This window comes from Lolium perenne, chromosome 2, assembly GCF_019359855.2.
Source record: "Lolium perenne isolate Kyuss_39 chromosome 2, Kyuss_2.0, whole genome shotgun sequence".
Taxonomy (NCBI): domain Eukaryota; kingdom Viridiplantae; phylum Streptophyta; class Magnoliopsida; order Poales; family Poaceae; genus Lolium; species Lolium perenne.
This window is the reverse complement of record NC_067245.2, coordinates 301,001,965-301,016,761: the sequence shown is the minus strand read 5'-3', so window position 1 is coordinate 301,016,761 and position 14,797 is coordinate 301,001,965.

The window sequence follows — 14,797 nt, the reverse complement described above, 5'->3', positions numbered from 1 at the left end:
CGGATCTAACCCTTTTGTGTGGCGCCCCCCTCACGGGCGCCACACATGCCCATGTGGCGCCCCTGGCCCTGGCGCCACACACCCATCCGACGTGGCCCGTCGACGCTGAGCTGGTGACCCCGATCCGACGTGGCAGCACGAGTGGCGCCGCTCTCGCCGGCGCCACACTTTGAAAGTGTGGCGCCCGTGGCAAGGGCGCCACACATCCACTTAAGTTTGGCCGCGCGCGCCCAACCCAGCCCAGCCCGACCCTTCTTCCTTTCTCTTCTTCGCTCGGTCCAAGAACAGGAGGCGGCCGGCTCTCTCTCTCCCTCCCTCTCCCCCCCACCAAATCCACCACCAAATCGTCAGATCTGTCCGTGGAGATCGTTCCCAAGTCGTTGCTTGAGGTAATCTCCTCCGTTCCCCCTCTTTTCATCCATTGATTTTGTGTATTTGGTCCAATCTATATGTGAAAGCCTAGATGTGGATTTGGTTGATTTGAGGGTGGAGATGGATTTGGTTGGATGTTAGGGTTGTTGAAGTAGGAGAAATGGTAGTGTGCTAGTTTGTATGGGTAGATTATGTTGATTATGGTAACTAATGAACACATGTGTGTATGTGTTCCCATTATGCTAGGGGGATGGAAAGAATTGTTCATGTTCATCATGTGGAGAAGGATGCTTTCTTGAAGGGAAACATAGAGCCGGACCCGGAAGAGGTTGACTTGGTGTTTGACGTTAGCCCTAGCTTTGCGGAGGTGGTAGCACAAGTTAGGGTTGAGTTGAATTGGAATGAGCCAAATGATAGTGTTGAGCTAGAGGGAAGGCATAATGTGGGGTTTGGAATGCACACCCGTTGGAAGATAATGCGTATCAACTCCGAGCAACGTTGGTCCATTTACAAGGAGACGATGGCCGGGTCACAAGATAAGGCTTTGGAGTTGTTTGCAACCAAGACGGTTGAGGCTCGTATCGAGCTTGACCTTAACCGGCCCTCCTCCCCCGTTCGAGAGAGGACTCCTCCACCCATGAGCCAAGAAGAGGCCACCCAATCTCCCATTGTCCAATCTCCCATTGCCCAACGACCTCCGTTGGATAATGAGTATGATGAGCATGACGATGGTGATGATGGTTTGGAGATGAATTGCAACAATATCGGTGATTTGGATAAATATTGGACGCAAGAGGAGATGGACCACAATAAAAGGAAGTGCACATCCGGCAAAAAATCAAAGGGCAATGATGCTAGCACAAGTCAAGCATCAAGTAGCCAACAAGCTTCAAATCAACCTCGAAGCCAACAAACGCCAAGCCAACAAGCTCCAAGCCAACAAGCTCCAAGCCAACCGCGTCAAACTCCTCCAAGCCAAACGCGTCAACCTCCTCCAAGCCAAACGCGTCAACCTCCTCCAAGCCAAACGCGTCAACCTCCTCCAAGCCAAACGCGTCAACAAGCTCCAAGCACACAGGCCCAATGTCAACAAGCTCCAAGCACACAAGCCCAACAGCAACAAACCCCAAGCACACAAGCCCAACGGCAACAAGCTCCTACGCAACAAGCTCCAAGGCAAGAAGCCTCAAGGCATCAACCACAATGGCGACAAGCTCCAAGGCAACAAAGGATTCACGTAGGGCTTAGTAGAGGTGGTCGTCGCGGTGCTAGTATGCTACGATACCTAGCGGGGCCTTATCCGTATGTGTCTCCAAGTTACTAATTGCATTGTACTTTCTATTTTCATATTCCATGACTAACTTTGGTTTTTCAATTTGGTTTACAGGTATGGCAACTCAACCCACCAAGGGGAAGGGAGCATGGGAGGGCAATGAGAAGGAGGAGTCCGCTTGGGAGGAGGCGGTAAGGACGGTGCGGAAGAAGGAGAAGGAAGAACTAGAGAGGAAGAAGAAGGAGGAGGAAGACAACAAGATGGCGGAGCGTGCCCGTATGCAAAAACAGTATGAGGAATACATATTGTTCCACAAGAGGAGGAATGCCAAGCTGAAGGCCGAACGGGACCGCGAGGCACGGATAAAATTCCTGAGGAGCTGCCAACTTGAGCAAATTGCGAGGGAGAGGGCCAATAGGATGCACCTAGAGGAGGTGGCTAGGGAGGCTGAACGCATCAAGGAGGAGAGAGCTCAAGCGGAAGCTGCAAAGACGGAGGAGCGCCACCACTTCTTCGATTCGGTCGTTCAGTTGGCTCGTGACTTAAGGGAGAAGGAAGAATTGGCTGAAGAAGCTAAGAAGAAGAAGGCAAGGGGGGAGGGAGCCTTTGCGACGCAGTGATGTCCCTTTGGCTATGTTCTTGTTGTCGAACCTTTATGTTGTGTGAACCTTGATCTTCTCGAACCTTCGTGTCGTTGAACCATATTGTAATTGAAACCTTGATGTCGTCGAACCTTATTTGTCATTTGAACCATTATGCTGTGTCAATGTGTGGTACATATTCAGTGCAATCTTCTTGTTGGAATATGGTAGGATTTTTCATGGTTTTAACACAAGTCAATGTGTGGCGCCGTTCACGCCGGCGCCACATATGCAAGTGTGGCGCCTGTGGCATCGGCGCCACACGTGCCAACTTATATGAACTACTGGGTCGAAAACATCCAGGGGCTCCGGACGATAAGTCCTTAGCCGTTTTGGCGACCCTCTTTGTGTGGCGCCCGTGGCATCGGCGCCACACATGCCAACTTATATGAACTATTGCACCCAAAACATACTGTAAGACAAATCGTCTGGGACTTTGCCATTTTGGCGACCCTCTTTGTGTGGCGCCCGTGGCATCGGCGCCACACATGCTTGTGTGGCGCCCGTGGCATCGGCGCCATACAAAGAGCCTCGCCAAAACGGCTAAGTCCCAGACGATTTGTCTTACAGTATGTTTTGGGCAATTAGACATCCATGTGTGGCGCCCGTGGCACGGGCGCCACACACTGCAATGTGGCGCCAGTGGGAAGGGCGCCACACATTGACAGGTGTTAAAACCATGAAAAATCCTACCATATTCCAACAAAACTGCCATCATGTGAAAAGCTATGTCATACACACATCATATGAACAGCCATTTTGTACACACATCATGGACATAACATCATCATACCTAACATCGTAGCACATAGTTTCATACAATTTAAGATAGCATTCAAACAACACGAAGCAACGAAGATAGAGTTGACAACACTCGACGATCTAACTATCGGTGTCGGAGCCGGATTCGCCGGTGTGGGGGTAGTGCACACGACAGGCGGTGTCGTCGAACACCTTGACGATCATCTCGCCGTCCCCCTCGTACAGGAAGGTGAGCTGGCAGCCGGGCTCGAGGTGGAGGTCACGGGCGAACTTGTCCCACCCCGTGTGCAGGTACATCTTGCCCTGCCCGTCGAACAGGACCTCCACGGACCAGCGGCAGAAGTTGCAGCTAGCCTCCCGTAGCTGCAAGTGCGCCGGCTCGTGGCCGTCGACGAACTCGGTGAACTTGTCCGGTAGCCGCTTGATGCCGAGTGGGTCGTTGTCGATGCGGAGGAGGAACTCGAAGCAGCGTTCCTCATGCTAAGACGAGGAGGATGCAGGTGACGGTGACCGTGGGGCCCTTGCTGCTCCACCGCGGCGGCCCCTTCCCCGGCCCGGGGGGCGCCCAGGACCGCGGCGGCCCCTTCCCCGGCCACCGGGACCGGCCATCCTACATGTTTACATTTTTGTACCATATTACGATCCATTCCACTAACAAATATGAGTTACTCCATCACAAATACTAGGCATATATGTAGATTTCTACAAATCTATGGTTCAAACACATGCATACATGAGGCTACCATCTCCAACACAAACAATACAATATAGAGTGCACAAAAGAAAAAAAACATATCTAGGGTTCATGTCCAAATATAGCCTGATCTATGAAATTAGTGGATGAATGGAGAAGATTTGAAGGAGATTACCTTGACAAATGGATGGGGAACGATCTCCACGGACAGATCTGACGATTTGGTGGTGGATTTGGTGGGGGGGGAGAGGGAGGAGAGAGAGAACCGGGCTGGGGGGAGAGGGAGGAGAAGAACAGAGAAAGAAAGAAAGGAAGAAGGGTCGGGCTGGGCTGGGCGCGCGCGGCCAAACTTAAGTGGATGTGTGGCGCCCTTGCCACGGGCTCCACACTTTCAAAGTGTGGCGCCGGCGAGAGCGGCGCCACTCGTGCTGCCACGTCGGATCGGGGTCACCAGCTCAGCGTCGACGGGCCACGTCGGATGGGTGTGTGGCGCCAGGGCCAGGGGCGCCACATGGGCATGTGTGGCGCCCGTGAGGGGGGCGCCACAGAAAAGGGTTAGATCCGTGAAATAGTTTCGCCGGAGGGTCAGTCTGTGCTTTTCTTTCAGTTTTGGGTTATTTTTGTGTAAATCGCCCACCTCATGCACAGTGAAGAAAATTTGGAGGGAGAAGAGTGTCTTTTTCTAAGAGGATTTTGTTTTTTGTGGGAGAGATTACTCAAAGTTTTGGACTATGTGCATGTAGGAAAGATAATGCCAAACAAGAAAAGTCAAACATCAAGATTTGGAAGGAAATGAATGGTGAGGATATGCATGCGCGGTGCGCACATGCACCATTGAAGATTTCCCTTCTGCCTGCGATCAGGCGGCGGTTCGGGGGCACGACCTTGGCCCCGGCGCGGAAGCAGGGGCCACCCCGCATAGCCGCGTGCAGCCATAAAAAGCATGGCGCAGCGGCGGCCATGAGCGGCAACTTCCGGCACGGGAGAGAAGAAAACTATCTCTTTGGCGGTTTTTGCAAATCGTCTCCCGTGTTATGTTACAATTCCATAAAATCTGTGGTTCATCTTTAGACTTTTCAGATCTTGAGAATTACCATTTAAACTTATGGAAATTGCAATCGAGTCTTGTTGGACTCTCGATATTTTCAGCAGTTTGACCATGAGTTTATTGTTATTTGCGAAGCTTGAGAGCAAATATACAGGATAAACTATTGTGTCCTGCTGAATTGCATAATAATAAATTATGCATTATTTTACACATGTAAAATGACGTGTGTATTACAAAAGTAATACTGTTGCAAAGCAATATGGTAGCTCCATTATTCTTATAGAATATGGAATTTGGTTGCAAATTTGGAAAACATCAGGTAGCAAAGTGTATGACACTTGCATAACTATGTCAAGTTTATACTTGTCAATTAGAAGGTAATTGATATGTGACATCTACTACTTAACTGTAGATTATGCACAGTTACCTTAAGGTCTAAATTATGTATTATGACATAATGACCCCTTCAATTTTGCACACAACTTATGGATTGCATGATGGCAACGGAGTTATTTCGTTCTCAACTGCGAGGTCTACACCGCCATGCGGTGATTACCTTCAATGTGTTTTAATTAACACAAGGTTGAAAAAGCTCCATAAGAGTGAGGTCTACACTACTTTAGTGATTATCTCCATGTGTTTCAAGCAAAAACGAAGGCAATAGTTATGGCATAGTATCATGGCAATGAAATAATTTTTGTTTAAAACTATGATGTCTACACATCTGGTGACTACCTTGATGAAGTTTTTCCAAATGCTTCGCAACTTCATAGCATTTGTCATTGGTTGTGATTTTAGTGTCACATACTCCATCAAATGTGGAACCAAGACATTGGCGACGATAACATCGCCATGTTATGCTCTGAAGAGAATTATGCAAAATACTTGCATAATTTGGTGATTACCTTCCATGGAAACACAACTTATGAGACGCCATCATAGCTACGAATTAATTTTCAGGCACAACTGAGAGGTTTAACACCATTTTATGGTGATTACCTTCATGTGTTATAAATAACATAAGGTTGTGGAGGCTATGATCGATGAGAATGTCCATAAGAGTGAGACACCACTAGGTGGTTGACTACCTCCATGTGTTTTAAGGAAATTAAAGATTTGTCCCTTTTGAGGTGACTAACTTTAATTTGAAGATCTACACCACATATGGTGTTCTTATGGAAGGCTTGTTCTATGGGTCACTACGAATCACCATGACCATGATTATGCTCAGCCATAGCATTTTCATCCTACTTAATTTACTGATGGTAAATTCACGCATGAACATTCCATGCATCATATGGCTGACCTTTCTTGAAAGGTAATGCGATGAGATGACATTATCTGGGAGTAATCATTTAACATGGGTCCTGGACATTGATGATTTTGTCGACCCGTGGCCATGTCGCCACAGAAACTCCACATGTAGATAATGCCAGGGCTATTTATAAGATAGCATAATCGCAATGACTCGATTCTTAAATTGAGTATTTAAATGGATGGTGAATATCCATTGTCCCTTTTGGGACCCCCTTAATGAGATATATTATAAGCATCACATGAATGACTATTGATTCGTGTTTGGGACTGTAAGTCCGTTAAGGCTTATAAGTTTTTTTTGTCTATAAATCAACATTGGGTTGAGATTATATGATAAGGAAATTTCAGATAAATATCTGATTGTAAGCCCTTACTGCACTTTACATTCTCCTATGATGGTAAATATAAATATCAGTTTTATTTCAGAGCAAAAATATGATGAACTTCTTATGAAGGATCGTCATGTTCAATGGGTGTTATACCATTGCCTGAAATTCATGCTTGCGCTCTTAGTGCTAAGCAATTTAGTGGTTAAAAACCATGGAGAGTTGAATGTAAAGTGAAGACAAAATGACAAATAAAAATGGAGTATAAATCTCAAAAGAGAATGGATCATTTAAGAGAAATGATCGCAATGACAACTCTCAAGTTTGTCAAAGGGGTGGTAGTACGAAATATCGTACAAATGGTTACCAATATGTCAAGTATTGGATTGAATCATACCACCAGCTCCTTATCGGAGAAGGCAAATGAGTTTAATGGGATAAGATTGAAGTTCAACTTCAAAGGAACAACCAGAAAATAGTCTGGCATTGTGGAAGGAAAATGACTCCTTCACAATGATGATATGCTTGTGGATGATTATTCCCAAGATGTCCTGAAGATTTTGCTTAGTCTCCTGGTTATCCCAGATATCATTAGCCTATTATTGTACTACTACATGTAGTATAATTTGCAACATCTTGTCCTGAGGACATGATAGTTGAGAAAATTGAGTGTATGAATCGTTTCATACTCAATTTTGTTGCGTACACGATAATTTTTCCTCCTTTATCAGCATGGTATGGGAAGTTAGAGAAACTATTGATAATTCTGTTGACCAACACTTAACTGTTTCAATATTCCCAACAATCATAAGATTTTATGTGCACTAGACGTGCCATAGGGGAATTAATTTTAAGGCACTCTCACCTTAAAATTCAGAATGAGCCAAACATTACTCTTGAAACTAAGCATTCAAGAATGCATGTGGATTACTCAATCATTGTGTGGGTTATGTTGGTGCTTCGTGGTTGCATAGATGCATCTTGAAGATGGTCTTATGTGTGTATCATTCACACAAAACCATGTGAATACTGAATTAAGTGCTCAAATTGATGAATTTAGAGCAGCGTGTCCTAACGTGGGATAATGCCATTGTAATGGAATTGTCTTTGAATTTGATTCACGAACATTCAATGGTCATATTCAGTATATTTTGTACATACCCACAATGGTTTGGCTAGATCTCTTCTGAAAGAGAGTCAAAGTTGCATGGCCAATGTTACAGAATTGTGATTTGCCAACATTTTGTTGGTGGTAACATGCGGAATCACATACGCCGCATGTTTAATACTGCGTCCCCTTGCAGTTTGTACGTGAAAATATGATTTCCCATCTGCGGTAATTGGTTGCATCCGATATCACCACTCCGGCGTATGTCATGGGCCCTCACATATATTTGGGATCTATGTGAGAAATAACTGTGGTATGATTGTTAATCCGTCACATACCTTAACCCTGAAAAGGGAGTTAGGGGCCTATACGCTGATTGCTTTTGCAATAAGGACATTTTCTGGCATTAGGGGGAGATGTGTACCACACGGAATGCCCGGAAATGGCTAAGAAATATCGTTTGACATTTGATCCACGTACTTAAGAAACTGAACTGGAAGTTCAGGTTATGAGAAATTTGCATTTTATTGCAAATAATCTGCCAATATATTTACTAGTGACAAAGGTGTCATTTTGGTCATGTATCGGATTGAGTGGAGGTACCTAATAAACCACTCGTCTCCCCATATGAGAGCAAGAGGGGGAGAATTCTGATCATATGAGACTAAGTTCTCTTTGTTTTTGTTGGAACAAAAGAGATGGTCTCCCAATCACGTTCAACCTGAGGTTAAATGACACCTGAAGGATGTGTATCATCCAAGACCCAGCACTGTGCGCACACATTTTTATGTGTTGGGACATCGAAACACCTTGAATCTGTTGTTATGGGAAGTCACAACGAGTTGAGAGGCACAATGATAATTCCACAAATGATACTGATTCATGAGAATCGACTGAGATATCTTGCAAAATACGTCAGGCCTGACATTATGTTTGTTGGCAATTTATTGAGAGTGTAATCCCCCGAAAGGTATTAGGTTTGTTTATGGATTATTCTAATTCAGGGCACAAAACTCTTGATTAATTCTAGTATGAAAATCAAGATGGGACCAATGTGTGATATATGATAGTGGCTAATTATCTGATCCCAACAGTGTCATATCAAAGACTGGATTTACTGGAAGAGTATTCAGAAGGAAGCCTTCAGAATAGACTCTAAATGGGTCCTTCCGGTGATCATTCTGCATAAATCATATGAAGCATCACAAGATGTGAATGAATTCGCAGAATGATTGGCCACATGTGAGTTCATGTGGAGATTCATTCGAATCACCTACCATTATCTACCAAGATAATGTCACTTGTATTGCTTATGAGTTATATTTATTCTCATAAATTACAGAAATGTAAGAGGATAATTTGCAAACAAAATATGATATTCACAGTATCTCTACCGACAGTTATATTTCATAATTAAGTTTATGAAATTGGTATGAGACAATCTTTAGGTTTGCAATGTTTAGGGGGAGTAAAATCCCTAGTTATAACTCGTTGATGATCTTCCGATCACTGATATTGTACTCTTTTCTCCTTTATGAGTTTTTCCTAAGGTTTCTCATACAAGGTTTTTTAACGAGACAATATAAATACAAGTGCGGACGTTTGACACATGGTTTCTCCTTAATTTTTCCCACTGGGTTTTAAAGGAGTTTTCGGTGGCATATCGTTATAATATTTCTCCTCAGTTTTTCCCACAGGGTTTTTTAGGAGGAGTCTTTGGATTGCAATATAGAGATGACAAATTGATCAAGGGGGAGTGTTAGGAAATAATACATGTGATCAATTGTGTATGGGAGGGATGCCTCCCAGGAGGTGTCTGTTGGGGAAGAGGTGTCTCCCCAACACACCCCTTCAGTCTATATATAAATGGATTTTCCACATTGCAATGAAATAAAAGAATCATTTGCTTCATTCCTTTGTGTCTCTTTTCTATATTCTAACAGATTCAAAAACAACCACGAGCGAAACGTGAAACTTGACTATTAGCTCCCACGTACGTACATATGTGAACGCGCATTATATATACCCGCAATTCTTTTTTCTTCACAAACTCTAACGATGCCGTCTCACACGTTCGAAGTAAGGACCGACGAGTTAAATATCTGTTTCTCAAGTAACGTCATAGCAGCTCATACGTGTGGCGCCTGCCAATCACTCCACTGAACCCTTTAGTCTAAATGTGCGGCGATTAATATTATACACTTCCTAAGAAGAAAATTACAGGTGCACACAACTAGATGATGACCACTCACCTCTTCCAAATATGCAACGAATGATATTACCCAAGGTTATCACAATTTTCAAACCTGAATATTTTATTATTCGACTGCTAACCATGCACCTTAACATGTTTCAACAAGTTCATCGTTTATCGATAATTACTACATTATTATCACTCGTCATATTATACACTACCTCGGTGTTGGATTATAATGATTTGGTTGCTACCTTTTTCTTTTTTCGAAACGGGGGAAATATCGCCACAGCTTCTGCATCCAAAGGATCCACACGGCTTTTTTATTAGATTATTCACGAAACCTTACAAGAAACAATACAAAAGATCACCTTACTATACCTACAGTGGGATGAAGAGGGTGACAATACACCAACTCACATCATCCAAAACTAAATGCCTTCCCAAACCGTCTAATAGCAGGTGAGAAGCACATCCAGTCAAGCAGACTCTCAGCGCACGCCAACACAGACGCCACAGGAGTTGCTCCTGCCGTCTTCCTCGACTCCATCTTCAAGAGAGATCATCACATTAACCTTGCAAGACCTGCCGTCAATGCCACCATGACGCCAGACGGCTCCACCATACTGCACGTATACATCATCCCGCAACTGTCGTCGATACCCTGCATCACCATGCCACTGAGACTTAGCGCCAACAATGTGGTAGATGAACACCACTCCACTGAAATCTGCCAACATCCAGCAACTGCTCCAAAAACGATGCCCCAAGAGGTAAAACGACGCAGTGTGTGCCGCCATCGTCCGATCCGGGAGACCTGGACCTAGGGTTTCCCCCGGAGCAACACGAGTGAGAAACCGCAGACTGCGACGACGATGCCTTCAAGAAGGTAGCTGGACGACACGTCTCCATCGTCCGCCAACCGAGGTTGGAGCACGGTTTTCACCGGCAGCCGCGCATCCCCAACTCGCCGGGTGTAGTGCCAAGACGGGCAAAGATGACGCCTTCGACAAGGTAACGACGTCGACCGACACCGCCATCATCCGCCAAGACCGAGGTCGAGGATCAGTTTTCACCGGCCGCCATGACACCCCGGACTAGATCACCATTGCCGGAAACCTGTGTGAGATCCCATGATCCCCCACATAGGACTACCAGCCTGGCCGACCACCTCCGACGAAGAAGATGACTACCACCACCATGCCCGGGGCTGCTGCCCCAGGTTTCCTCATGACGCGAGGGATGCCCACGAACGCCTCCCTGCCGAGGAGGCAGAGCCACGACAGACAGAACGACACCCGCCCCGGCCCAAACGGACCAATATTGGACCCGATCCTCGCCGCCGCTGCCCGCCGCCTGCAGATCGACGCCATAGCCGTCACCTCCCTGCTCAGCCGCATCAAGGAGAGGCCGGGTGTCCGCCGCCGCCGTGCCCTCCAGGTCGTGGGGGCCAGAGGATAGGCTGCCGCCACGCCGCAGGGCTTTGCCCGGCAGCGCTCCCGGCGACGGCGGCGGGGGAGGAGGGCACCCTAGGGAGAAGAGACGGCGGTGGGGGAGGAGGGCCCCGGCGCGGCGTGGCGCCGCAGCGGGGGGGAGAGGAGGGTTGCTAGCTTCTTGTAGGTCACATTATCTCCGTTCTCATGAATAACGCTTAGAAATCCTTGGGTGTCCTCATCCTCGTTCTTGGTATCAAACCTCTTTCCGTCCGTGCAGGCAGCTAGACTTACCTCTCGTCAGCCGTTAGATGTGTAGGTGTAATCCGTCTTAGTTGAGCAGACCTAGGTACTTTGCTATGAGCTGCAAGGATGTCTTGTGTGGGTTGAGAGTTTTTTTTGGTTAGTGCGGAGGCTACACTTGGCAGGGCCCCAATTGCGCCAGAGGTCTCTCCTCCGTTCGAGCTCCATGTTGACTCCGCAGACGAGGGGAAATCATGCATCTATGGCTGTTTTTCTCCCCATGCTAGGCCATGCCCGTCGTCGCAGCTCGTTACGCCAGCTCCATATGAGAGCGAGGGTGTCACTGGGGTAATGGCTCCGATGATGTCGATGGTCCAAATGAAGGTTGGCTAGACTGGAGCCTCGAAGATGGCATTGCCATCCACTTCACCATCGGAGCCTGGAAGGTGTGTGTCGTTGATAGTCGAGACTTGGTTGATGATGTTTCCCTCGCACACATGAGTCCTTTATGTAGGGTGGAGGTTTGGATGTTATTGCCAGTCCCTTGCTAGTGATCATTGGGCAGATGGTGTCTTTGAGTGATGAGGTTAAGTTGGCATGTGCATTGGCACCTAACTCTGAGACTCTTTTTGCAAAAGAGATTTACGACTTACTCATCAGTCGGAGGTGCCTTGCCCCAGCTCTGGTGAGGAGATAGCTGGCATCTCGATGGGAAAAACTTTAGTGGCATAATCAAGAAGGTGAAGAATGAAGGAGTTATGCCCTAGATGCAATAATAAAGTGTTCATTATTATGACTCTATGTTTTGTGATTAAGTTTATTCAAATATTCTATAACTGCTTTGTGTGTTGAATATGAGATTCAGAGGAAAGTTCATGAGAATGTGTATAAGAATGAACAAACAAGTGTTCCTAATCCAGACTCTAGGAATAGCTAATCTATTCTTTGATGATCATGCTTTTTTGATCATGAGTATTAGTAATACTAACAATAGTGGGAGTAGATTCTTGAGAAGAACAATGGTACTAAACCGACCCCGTTTCAAATAGATAAGTAATACAAGTCAATATTTGAATTTAACTTACAAGAAAAGCTCAATAGAAAATTTTGAGCTTTATTGATAGATAAACACATTTACATTATCTTTACAATATTCTTTATACAAGAATGAATATAAAAATAAAAAAAATATTACAATAATGTATATTAAAATAAAATCCTAAAATAAAACTACAAACTTGATCTATAATTCTTGATCATCTTCATCTTGATATCTTCTTCACATTCTTGATCATCTGCAACCAAAGCGAATACAAGTACAATAATAAACAAGTGGCATGGCAATGCCACTTGTCGGTCAAAAACAATGCCACTAGGCACTGGCCAAGCTCATTCATTGACTCAGCCCCTCAAAACCAAGCAGTTTAGTCACAATGTGACTCACCACACACAACAACTTGCTGTCGACCAAGCAATGCCTTAGCACCTGCTATAAAAGCCACAATGTAGCTTCACAACAAGCCATCGACACACACCACCAGAAATAAAACACTAGTTCATCCACAAACCATCACTAAAATCCACACCATGGTAACCCGAGGCAAGATCAAGCTAAGAGATGGAGGAGAAGGACATGCTGATCAAGATCAACAACTGAATCCTCTACAACAACACAAATACTTTATCTAGGAGCTGGAGCAAGGTATACTAGCACATGGAATGGATCGAGGGATCTATTCTATAGCATAGCAAAGCCAGAAAATGGCATCAAATAGAAAAAGCTGATAAAAATGTGTTTATCATCATTTGGCTCAACAAACAGAAAACTGGCAGTCAAAGTAGCAATTAGAGAGATGATACCAGCCACAAATCTGTTATGCTCCTACACAACTGATGGCATAGCAAGAATTACAGAACAGCTAGCACCAGATCCTCTAAAATCAAAACCAATAGAACACCTAGTTCTACTTTGATGAGAACCATCAGAGGAACAAGCATAATCTGAATTGAACATAGCCTATTAACCTTTTCTTTCAACATTAAATTCATAGTGGCAAACATTAAAATGACCACCTACTATAAGATTGATCCAGTCAACCAAACCCACATGTTTAGTGAAGAGAAGAGCAACTAACAATAGCCATAATGTGCTACTGAGGTCACATCATTCATACAAATCAAGTAGCAACTATAGCCAATCATCATCATTTCATAAAATTAAGATTTAGGCATTTTCCAACGGAGCTATTGGATAGATGTAGATAAGGATTATCCCAGAGCTAACATCAGCAAATGGATAAATTGGTTCCCAAAAGGGAAACTCCTGGGAACTAGCTGTATCAAGGACAAACATAAGTATATCATGAATCAACCATGGCCCTTTGATGTGGGCATTACCCTTCGGGTACCCAATATTGCTATATCGATGTGGATTATGAAGATGGACCAACGCAAAGACCCTACAAGCTGGACCCACAAGGAACATCAGTTTGGACTACAAGAAGGAAGACTAATATGAATCCAACTAGGACTCTTGTAAACCCTAGCTTGGTTGATATATAAAGCCAGACAGGGGCACCCCTTAGAACAGATATTGAGAAAAAGAAAACATAGACACGATACGCCTAGACATTGCAACCCGAAGATTAGAACTAGACTAGATACAACAACTCCGTCTATGGCAGTCCCTTGTACACATATATTCATATAGTGGATTGCTAGCAGAACGTAGCGATCCTCCACCGCGGGGACGTGAACCTGGGTACGTCATGTCTTTTCTCGCTCCCGGAACCTCCATCGTCGCTTTTCTCTAAACCCAAGCCTCTCATGGTGGGCATTGCCGAGAAACCGCCTCATCAATTGGCGCCGTCTGTGGAAAACGTGGCGACTGGTTTTTGTTATCCGGGCGGGATTCGTCAAAGTTCATTATCAACAAGATTGATGTTTAGATCTACGTGAACCTGGCGGCCATTACCGATCCAATTTTAGAGAAGAAGAAACAAAAAAGAATCAACGTGCTCGGAAAATAATCCGCTGGCCAAACATTCAATCGGCTGGTCAATTTGTCGAATGACGCACGCTAGCGTTCCGCACATGCATGCCGTTCTAGGTGGCCACGCACTTGGCGAGATGATTTGGTTTTAGTCCGTGACCTTAGATGCCTAGTTGTCGCCGGTGTCCAGCCATCCATAACAATTTCAAATTGCCAAACATTAAGGCTAGCCATAGTGCTAGTATCATAGCTAGTATCATGCACATTGGTCCCACAAAAATGCTGATGTGGCAGCTAATTAAGGAGTAACATAGGTAGATACTGTATCATAGCGCATATCACGAGAAAAGTTAATGCCAAACAAATCTTGTGCACAAACTTGCATTGAGATTCT